The 11417-nt window shown below is 39.4% G+C and overlaps 2 long non-coding RNA genes across 3 annotated transcripts; one reads left to right on the forward strand and one right to left on the reverse strand.

Moving 5' to 3' along the window:
* Positions 1–1201: 1201 nt before the first annotated feature.
* On the reverse strand, positions 1202–2969 carry LOC134197305 (uncharacterized). The gene is made up of 3 exons (XR_009972624.1): positions 2901–2969; positions 1591–1681; positions 1202–1497 (listed from the first exon to the last, which is right to left on the reverse strand). It is a non-coding gene; the product is annotated as an uncharacterized LOC134197305 (long non-coding RNA).
* Positions 2970–4358: 1389 nt separating this feature from the next.
* On the forward strand, positions 4359–10965 carry LOC134195358 (uncharacterized). 2 transcript variants are annotated; one of them, XR_009972365.1, is made up of 4 exons: positions 4364–4420; positions 4483–4561; positions 9396–9604; positions 10932–10965. It is a non-coding gene; the product is annotated as an uncharacterized LOC134195358 (long non-coding RNA). The 2 variants fall into 2 exon arrangements; XR_009972364.1 differs by lacking the exon at positions 10932–10965 and having other exon boundaries at positions 4359–4420; positions 9396–9861.
* The last annotated feature ends 452 nt before the right edge of the window (positions 10966–11417 follow it).

Here is an 11417-nt window from a genome sequence, read left to right on the forward strand (position 1 = left end):
GCAAGATCTATAACTTTGCTGCAACCGTTTGCAAAGATGATCTCTCTTTCTTGCTAGTACTCTAACAGTTGTATCCATAACGACCTTTGCTAAACATGTTCTACCATTATAATATAAATTCATAAGTTCAAGATAGGCTGTGAACGGCTGTACGTCACTAGCAACACATGTATGGGTCAAATATGTACACATGCATGCGTATTTTGGTTGAAAGTGGAAAATGACGTAGGCTGGTCACCCTAGAAGGCACGCAAATAATCTAGAAAGCTGGTTTAGCTACTGAGTGTGTGCATATACTCGTATAGCTCTAAACTAGAAGTTCATATCAACAGAAGCTTGCATAGTAATTCTAAACGTATTAATAAAATGTCCAAGAAAGCGTTGTTACGTCTAACACTAGTAATTGAAGCTGTGTCTATACTCTTACTTCCACAGCTAAGTATTCTAAAATCACCCTAGGATTGTTACGAGGATCGAATTTAGACGCTATTTTCTTTCTAAACGCAATATATCTCCATCTAAAATCGTACAAAGCGACTGTTTCAAGTGGCCAAAAAAATCCGTACGTAGCCTGTAGTCGTCAAAGTCCAGTGTACAGTGTTCTAGAGTTATTACATACGGGACATAAAATCGCTCATGGTTACGCAGTGTTCGATTCCTGTATAATTGTCGTAAACCATGATTTCGCTCCAGTTGCAGACAGCTAAGTTAATTCTGTTGTCTATTTTCGACAGTCACAAACACAAATTACACTGTCCTGGTAAGAAGCTCTTTCATGAACGTTTTGTGAACCATTATTTTTCTCTTGTTGCCATGTAGTCTACGCCAAAATTGTACAAACTGATCGGTGATTAGAACGCATTAAGGACTTGACGCATTCTTGAGCGTAACAGACATAATCCCTACAAACGTACCAGAAGTCAGTTCACCCCTTCACGTTTCGAGTACGTGTACGCTGTAGCTCGCCAAGTCTCATGACTTTTACAAAGTCCCGTTTTTTCTACGGCTCATCGCTGAAACTAGAAAAATTACTACAATCACTTTTACTTATCGGATAAACATACAACTTTTATGAAAGCCTCTTATTGCAACGGAACTGCCTATATGTAAATCCGCAGTCTATACACATGCAATTTTGCATAAATTATTCTATAGCGCTGGATCGCGACGACACCGTACACTCCCACTGTCTGCATGTTTGTTACCTGTGAGAATCATGATGAAAACTACAGTACACATCTGCTGGATGGAAAGCGGGTCTAGCAGTAACCTAAGTGTAAGACAAATTGAAAAGTGGAGCTGCTATAGAGTCAAGAAAACCTCGACAACAGCATAGCCTGCTGGCTGCAAATGATACCAAATTTTGCATATTTTACGCAAAGCGGCAGACGCCATTGCCACCTGTGAGAAAAGAGTCGGTCATGCAAGCTGAGAAAAGACACCGCTTTGCTGGCTTTTCGTAATAGTTCGACTGCGCCATTTGTTGGTTTTCATATTCTAAAGACACCGTAGTTGTCACAATTACGGTAGGTACATCTACCGCACCTATAATAGCTGTTATCTATACATGACATCTTAATTAATGTTTACCTGTGTGAGCATGAGAACCTTTGAATGCACTAAAGATGTCGCATAAAATTGCAAAGTGGTCGGTAAGTACACGATGGCTTTATCTCAGCCACTGTAACAAACATTATCTGTGGCAGACGCAAACAGGTGCAAACGAGCATTTTAATTAGGCACAACGTCAGACTTGAGTAGTAAGTAACGTGTATACACACGCTTTCGTAAACAAGGCTTTGAATTAATTCGTTTTCTGTTTACAAATTTTTTTCTATGCTAACGCTTTGCCCTTCAGACTAAGGCGCGTATACTGCAAGAGCAACAGGGCACTCTAAAGTCAAAAAAGTGGGTGGAACCTCAACCTCAAAAAATCGTTTGGAACGTAGCTACATTTCAAGCTATCCTGTACATTGTGCGAAACCGTGTATAGCAAACACGTATAGCTTCAAGAAACGGCACGAACCGCATACATTCCAACTCTGCAATCTAGATACACCCCTACGCAAGTTCTCTTCGCGAGCTCTTCCATTCACCGCACAGCGCTTCTCTGTAGTGTCACAGCTCAATTTACTCGCTGCGCAACCAGCACATGCTTCAAACATTTCACTTTCTGGTTTCAAAGAAACCGACTGCTACTCTAGAGATATGGACGCGTTCGATTGGGAGAGGCTTCGTGTGCACGCACCTCTTCCAACTTCTACAGTACTGCTGCTAGAGTCGAAAGAGTCAACTCTACCGACTCTGCTGCTCGCTGGAAGAACACGCCACTCTTCCAACCTCTACCAGCTCGGGAGCTGCTCTTGGTTGGAAGAGGGGCGTGTCTTCCAGACTAGCAACATGACAAACTGCACCGAAGCACACGCGCTTCGAAGTGACAAACCACAATTTACGTCAAGAAGGGCCGCCACTGTCTGTCTTAGATCTAAGACACGATTGTGTCGTGTGGTGTTAATGGGCGGAGCTACAGACAGATTGGGTAAGACGCAAAGTATTTCGAGCTAGACGAGTCATACGATTGCGTTTTCTAGGTTTTCCCTATTTACCACTACAAACCAAAGTGACGGTAAACTCTAGCTAAGCAGTCAAATGCTGTTACACGAGTACCTCAACCATTCACTTCCTGGTTCGAACTTAATTATTGAAAGCCGGTTTGTCTACACACCATTTTCTTACGGTAAATCACAAACTAGTAGCTAACTGCTAGGCAAGACAAATTTCTGAATTGCAGCAAACCTAAGTTTATGATAGTCGCAGCTCAGAAGTAACATACGATCGTTCAGAACACAAGTAGTGATCGCATGTGCTCCCTACAGAATGCAAAATTAAGTTTTACTTACCTAACGCTTGTTGCAGCGCTTTCCGCAAATTACCGAACCACAGCTGCTGCTTCGTAGCTACACGTCACGATGAAAACTGCTATTAACTTGCAAGGGCAGCGAAAGTCATTAACAAGTGGGCAGACATAACGCGCGCTATAAGGCGAGGTCCGAACATGCGCTAATTCTCTATTAATCGTTTACCCTAGACGGGAAATAGGCGACAATAGCCCACTGGCAAAAGTACACTTTTTGAAAAGTGGCCTGACCAGCTTGTCCGACTCCATCGCTCCAAATTTGTTACAAAAATTAGCATAAACGAATAAATTTGCATAAACGTTTGTAATTGTGTCTCTAATTGCACCTTAATTAATATATTACACATAGACAAAGGTTGTCGTAAGTTCTAATAATATTTCACATTCTTAACATTTGTACTAGTACAGTGTAGTGTCGGCGTTTCGATCTGGTTAGCCCCTCCTCTTTCCTGGTTACATGCCCCGCCCAAGGTTTGAGTGAACCACGTGCAGTACCCAAACTCCAAATGTGTTCAGTCGCGATGACGTCGAAAAGTGTCGACAGTTTAATTATAGACACACTCCAAAAGTTATACATTCTCCAGACTAATTAGAATTCGCCCTACGAAACAGAAACTACGTTTCTTTTTTTCCTGTTTCAGAGTCCTCGACCGTCCAGAGATACGTCACGTGGTTGGTTCGAAGACCTTCGCATCATCTCAAACGGCAAGTTCAATGAGTATGATGAGTTCAAGTGACTTGGCACTACACTGTATTTTAACAAGTAAATTTTTAATTGAAAGGTTGATCGAAACAATCTAAATTTAGTTTTATCATCAATCAGTGTTCACCAGACATTATGATAAACACTAATTATTAGCACACCTTTTGACAATAAGAATTTTGATCAAAGTCGTTTACAAAATTACAAAAATATTTTATTTTTTCATTGTTCTAGACGATAAACTGCTCTAAAAAGGAGTTTGCGTGCAATTCTACTTGATAAAGTCATCAATCATCTCATCCAAGATACAGAATCATTATATCTGCCAGTCAAGAATGTAGAAATAGGTAGGAATACTCTCTGGTTAACTGCCAATAAAATATGAAAATTCAGAGTCATCACGTTGTATGTTTGAAGTGCTAAGAATAGTAAGTTAGACAGACACATTCGTGACAATATAGCTCTAGAACAACAGTAGACTAAAAATCGCACAATACAACCTACTCAGAAACCTCTCAAAATCGCCTGACCGAGATTAGGTCCCGTACGCCATCACCTTTCTCACCGCCCTGCAACAGTAAAACTGAAGCGAAAAAACCGGCTATTTAGTGGCCTAAACATCCAAAGCGAACCTTTCAACGGACATGACTAACGCAGGGACGTAGCCACCGGTCCAGGCGAATTTTTTTGGACGAGGATAAGACTTAGTCGCTGCAGCAAAAGTGGTCTGTTAGTACGAGGCTCGCGGCGCAGCTTTGATTCTCGGTAGTCAATGGACACGTTGCAACCGCGATTTTGACGTAAACGAACTGCTCCCTTTTTGCACATCTTTCGAGCAGTAACATGCACTGTTTATTTAAAGGGGGCCCCAGTTTTGAACGTCGCGTCGGCTGAACGTGGTTTTCTCGGCACAAATCGACTTCAAATATATTGGTCGGCAGGTAAAGTGATTTATAATCTAGAAATGATTATAATGAGTACTGGGTTTTGCGGTTAAACAAATCTTTATTTTGAGATCTTTTTTTGGGTGCATGTATTGCCTGGATTGAATTGTGCGGCAATATTTACACTGTTGCATACACTGCATACATCAAATTGTGTACTAGTTATTGCAAATCTATTTTATGTGTGCAATTATATAATATGCAATTACCAATTAAAATTGCAAAGTATTCAGCTAACTTAATTAATTAATTCTATTTCACAACTACTACTAGTACCAAAAGATTTCTTAGAAGATAAACACTATATATACTATTAAATTGACAGCATATGATATATTTATTTTAATTATGCATTATCATTACCTAGTTGGTATAAACAAGTACGTAAAATAATCTATAGACATTTTGATAACCATTACAAATCAGATGATATATGTTGGCTATACTTTTTGCCAACTGGAATTATATTTTGAAATGCCTAGCATGCTATCGGTTGTTATATGGTTGACGACATGGATGACAATTATCCATATGTTATTTGTAGTGTGTGTGTGTGTGTGTGTGTGTGTGTGTGTGTGTGTGTGTGTGTGTGTGTGTGTGTGTTACTATTAGAATTGTCAAAGTAATGAATCGATAGCAGTCATAATTAGGAACGAAGTTATAGCGAATAGGAGTAGTATATATATGTATATGTATATGTGTATGTATGTATGTATGTATGTATGTATGTATGTATGTATGTATGTATGTGGCTTAATTGGTTAGAGTGTGCAATTGGAGATTGGCAACATCCGGGACCATTGGGTTAGAGTTCAGGGCGGAAGGGCCACATACATAAGTTCTCTTTAGCAAGGAACTAACATACAATTGCCTCAGTTCTGTCCAAGCAGCAAAGAAGAAGTGACATATAGAAAGTGACTACTGATAGTGTTTCGATTGTATGGTAGTATCATAGAAAGTATCATGGCAAGTACTTAGCATCTGCAGTAACCTAGGCCTTAAGGGCTCTTGTAACAAAAAATGTATGTATGTATGTATGTATGTGTGTATGTATGTGTGTATGTATGTATGTATGTAAGTATGTATGTATGTATGTGTGTGTGTGTGTATGTGTGTGTGTGTGTGTGTGTGTGTGTGTGTGTGTGTGTGTGTGTGTGTGCGTGCGTGCGTGCGTGCGCGTGTGTGTGTATGTATGTATGTATGTATATATGTATGTAATTATACCTTTGGGATAACGGGTTATACAAGAGTAAATCCGTCTGTTTCTTTGTGCTGCACTTTATGAACAGTTCTAATAGTTGCATTTGCAACAACTAGAATGAGGAATTAAATATTAAATGTGCAGGAAATGCATGTATCTAGGTGCAGAGAATATACTGGTGACACATTTACTAATAACAGAGTCATTTCACAAAAAACTATTTAGATGGTATTGTACACTTATTCTTAACTGAGCAAATGACATAATACGTTTTATAGCAGACTGTATGTATCAGACAATATATACAAGGGCATAGCTTATTACACTTTGGGGAGAATGCAGAAGAGCTTCTGGTTCAGTGCAAAAAATCTGCAACTAACTGATGGTTATCCATAATCACACGTTGAGAAATGTAGCGGCACACACATCTTGTTTCAGAAATACAGTGTTTACATAACTGCAAGAATTAAAAACAAAGTGATAGATAAACGAAGTGATAGATGGCAACATCAATGATAATGTAACAGTACTGCTGGCTATGTCAAATATTAATTAACTAAATCATCTTAGGTTGACCTGCTGTTCAATTGTCTACGTCGTTATTTTATGTCTCTGTTATGACTATTGTTACCACTTCCCAGCATTCTGGCAGCCTTTCTGTATACTTAATTTCAAAGAGTGAGGCCTTTTGCCTTGATTTTGATTGGGCTTTCTTAGTGGAATTACATAGCGGCTTTGTGTAACATTTTCTTTGGACTTGACGAGCATAGAACTTATGGGACGTCCAGCTGTGGTTTTTGTTTTGCTCTTGGATCCATACTTCCGTCTTCCAGCTGAGATTGCTTGCACTGGAATTCGTTTTCCTCTTTGAATGAAGACACCATGTCGACGTATGGAATGACCGCCAAATATCCATCCAAACTGATGTAGTGCGCTAGACAGTCGGCAATAGATCTGACGCCTTGAAGACTTTCATATCGCATGACAAATTTTGCACACCATCTCTGAACTGCTGATCTTCAGAACCTAATTTTTCAATCATATCAGTTGTAATTGCTCTGAGTTTGGATTTGAGTTCTTGAGATGCTGATGCCAATGAGTTTGCTGTAGATTGGACGTCCGAGTCTTCATTTAGGTCATTGCACTTTAGATTGGTGTCCTGATCATCTGTATGTAGCAGAAATTTTGCTCTTAATGTGGTTAAATCATGCGAGTCGGACAGATTTGAGTCATTATCAGCATTGTCGTACGTTTCTTGATGAAGAGAAGCGTAGAAATTTATATCAGATTTGGCTTTTTCGCCTATTGCCAATTTAGCAATTCGGTGCCTAGCTGATGCATTTAGTGACGGAAAGCAGTTAACACTATCTATCTTGTATTTGGACACAACTGCTGCCTGATGGGCACATGGAGAGCCATTTTGCCCTCTCTTGCAGCTGCAAGTTCCAATGTGCATGTCCACAACATAACTGTCATCAGCAAACCCAGTTAAGCGTTTTCTGCTTTTTACACGGAAGATGCTATCGCCAAGACTTTCAATGGTACAATGTTGAACTGTCTCAGCACCCTGACCCAGAAATTTGGTGGCAACAAAGTGATCCATTCTACTGTTTGAGACATTGAGTAGCTTTCTCTGATAGTATAGTTCCATTGACTCTGTAATAAAGGCAAACATTTGAGTCAAATTGTATGCCTTTATTCTGCTGAAGACCAGATCCTTTACAATCTTGATGCCTGCTTCGGCGTAATTATTGGTGTGGTTACCTCTAGTGAGATCAGCATGCCTGTAGCATCTAGCCCATTCACGCCTTCTCGGCCAGAGTGACTTCATGTGTTGAAGGAAAGGTGGGAACCGAATAGAAATGTGATCGTTTTGAAGCTTAGTATACAGGCCATTTAGCTCATTTTCTGACTTCGAGTATACCAGACCTTTAATCATCTTTATCAAGGGCAGACAATTTTTTTTGAGGAATTCTGTTCTTTTCATCGTGTAACCACGTCCATCTTCTTTGTAGGAAATGGAATATGCATAAGAGGAGTCGGGATGGTTTCCAGCTGGATTGAAGAGCCTCTCGTTCAGCAGTGCTGTCATCTGTCATAAATAATGCAGGACCCACATGTACACCCCGACCATAGAATGCAGAGGTAGGCAAAACTCTTTTCAACATTTCAAGCTCCTCTTTGATAGTTTCTTGCTATTCGTCAGACACAATTATTACACCTAGTGGAATTAAACAGCAAGCATGGGTTGTCGAAATATTAAACATAGAATTTCCAAACTGATCTAATGTAGAGGTGGAATCACAGAACACGATTTCGCTTGATTGTTGTACCATTTCGTGAGCTCTTGCCATTAGTTGAAAAAAAAGCATATTATGATCGACATGTGACTGCTGTTACTGCTTCCAGAAAAGAAAGATATGTTTTGGGAGAGCCTACACTAGATGCTAAACATCAGTATCTGAACAAAATTGCAGCTGTGCTCGATCTCTAGTAACAGTGAGGTAAGACAGAAGTTGGTGAATGTTTTCAAATCTATTATGCTCCTGATGCTGAAAAAATGTCTCGTAAAACACTTAGGACTGTTGTGTGTAGGGCGGTACAAAAAAACTGATGGCATTACATCACAGGCTGTTTATCTCCATAATCCTATCAACCATTATGAGGTGGTTCGTGCTATAGTAAAGTGACTTGAACAAGTAAAAATTGACACATTACTCGATCATATCTTCTCTTTCTTTCCATTTCATGTGTAAGAACCAGCAAGAATGAGGCCGATGATTATAACCTGGCAGTCATGTTTGCACGATCTGTCAAGGTATTCTATATTATGAGGTCCAACAGCTATGCTGGTTTAGATATAGTCAATCTTCTTTTATTTCATAGCAGTAATACAAACAAATTTTCTTTCAATAATAGCTAGTTCACATTTATGTTTCTCTTTTAGCTAATACCAAGATTATTATTATTCAACCAATAAGACAAATGATTAATTGTGTTGAAATTAAGTCACAATTAATGAATGCATGACTTTCATGTACATTAGCGATATGCTAGCTCCTGCTATAAGTATGTTGATCTGAGGTCAACTATCCCATTCTTTCAATATATTTCTTTACTTTCTTAAAGAATTTCAAAAAAGAATGCAAATAAAGTACGGAAAACATTTCAAAAAATGAGAAAGATGTGGGTTGCTGTACAAAAAGAATAGAAACAAGACCATGTAGGGTGTGCTGTGACATCTTTCATGAATTCACTCAGAATGAGCAATACATCATCCCTACATTGCAATATTTCTAGACATTATGTGTTTATACCCTAGAAGATGGTGCAATGTAGGGATGATGTATTGCTCATGCTGAGTGAATTCATAAAAGATGTCACATCTATTCTTTTTCGCACAGCAACCCTACATCTTTCTCATTTCTTGAAAACGTTTTTCGTACTTTACTAATTACGCATAGGTAGGTAACATAACACTAACATACCACATGCCACAGTCAACGTTATATCGTTAGATCTAGCGTAGTGATCAGCTAGCTATATAGAAGATGATCGTCATATGATGGACAACCAACTAAATTTAAATGTTCTCATTTAATTAATTAACTACTTTTACGGTATCTCTAGGTGCCTCGAGTTGGTGAGTAACACGTCCAACAGAGTTTTTTGACCGTCTACTGACAAAAGGATGGAGCGACGGAACTTTGTGAGGATTTTTCTTTGCCGTTTGGTCACTTGTACGAATTGTTCCTATACTGATCTGTAGTCGGACACGGAAACGATATTTTGAAGTAGGTCTTATAATGAAACGTGGTCGTGGAGAGAAGAAATTTGAGGTTCGCGTGTACAGATACCGCGAGAGCTGCCACATAGAACCACGCCCCTTTCTGTTGTGCGACCCGGATTAGAATCCTCGCTGCGATCGGCAGTAGGTAACTCCTACCTGTTCTGTTGGTTAGTCTAGTCTACAAGATTGAAGTCCGGACTATCGAAAGGATCATGTCTGGGTAAAACCTGTAGAACAAAACCACAACACATCCACATCGTCACCTCTGGTGGGGACCGCAACAATTACCGAAGCTATAGCTTCTTCTTATTTCGGTGCAAATGTCAAAAGAAAAAAGCTTCGTTGTCCTTGACGACGACTCGTCGTGTTGTTCAGCGGCAGCTGGAAGGCCATGTCAGAGCCGTGTGTTACCCTCGGAGTCCAGGCGTCGAAGAGCCAAGGTGGGACCGTACCGTACGTACTGTACCGTACGTACCGTACCGTTATTTCAGTGGCAGTTACAGAGTAATGTTGTTTACCCAAAATAATCGGTATTAGCAACTGCGTTTATAGTGGCTGGTGTAACGTATTTGCAACTTTGAGGAAAGCTGCTTTGTAGTTGTGTTTCATGCGAAGAACTTTAGTAATGATTACAGTACCGCACGATCATAACTTAACCTTTCTTGGTTTATGCAGTTAAAGTTATTTTATTAATTAGCCATTTATTAAGTAACTCTTGTTTAGGCTGACGGACGCTTGTCAAGTTAATATCAAAAGTGACCGCATTATAATAGTGAGCGAAGTACATGCCAGAGTTATACGAAAGATATTATGATAAGAGTCACTCTTGTGCAGAGGTGCAACTTGTTTTGTTTACGTCCTAAGCACGACGGTCATTCAATATTTTCGTCAGTAGCATTCCTATATACTGTACATGTCAGCCGATTTGTCGTCCAAAATTAATTAATGTGAGACAACTTTGTCGTTGTGAAAGGGACCGTCGACGTTAGAAATTAACGACCACAACGATTTGCTGAATTCCGGAGGAACAAGTTTAATCGCACCATCCAAAGCAATCTGTCACAAACGTATTGACGCAATGGAATTACTAAAAAAAGAAAAAGAAGCTTTTACCATTAGGTCGCCCGTTTTAATTAAAGCAACCGAAAAATTGCACGATCGTCCAAAATCAAATTGCGTTGTGAGTTGAAGCGCAATCTTATTGACTCTCTTGAGTTTTGGAAATTGTTCGTCTTTCAAAAATATCTCATTTGAAGCTTGCAAATTCGACACTTTGCTTAAAAATTAAGCCGACGGTGGGATATCTGCACTAATGATAATAATACCCAATGTGCACATGTAGCATATGCTCATATCGTTTCTCCTTATTATTGCAGAGAACGAACGGTTCAGCGGATCACGTTGCATGAGATGCTGTATGTAGTAATATTTTTTCCTGTAGTTTGGTATTGTTGTTTGGTTAAAGTGAAGTTTAAAATGATTGAACGTAACGCCAGATGGTGTCAAGAATAAATTATTTCTCAGGCGCGGTTATTGGCAATCTATTGCACCGCAATATCAATCTTTTCTTTCACACTCTCATTATAGGTGATCAGATCCACACATATGTGTACGCAATTAACCGCTATATTGCCATCTGTTGAGCGTACTCTAGTTTATTGGAAGGCACTCAAGTCTTGATGAGACTGAGTGTCAATGGTAGGTGGATATTGGAAAATATCGCTTTCGAAGGAATCTGTTTTAAAACGTTTAGGAATAACCTCCGGCTCGATCTACTCTCCAGTGACTCTCGATATAGATCGCTAGATGTAAGCTCATTTTACGTTACCCACGCGACCACAAATCTTTCAATTAAAATTATC

Source organism: Corticium candelabrum, chromosome 1 (assembly GCF_963422355.1).
Source record: "Corticium candelabrum chromosome 1, ooCorCand1.1, whole genome shotgun sequence".
Classification (NCBI taxonomy): Eukaryota; Metazoa; Porifera; class Homoscleromorpha; order Homosclerophorida; family Plakinidae; genus Corticium; species Corticium candelabrum.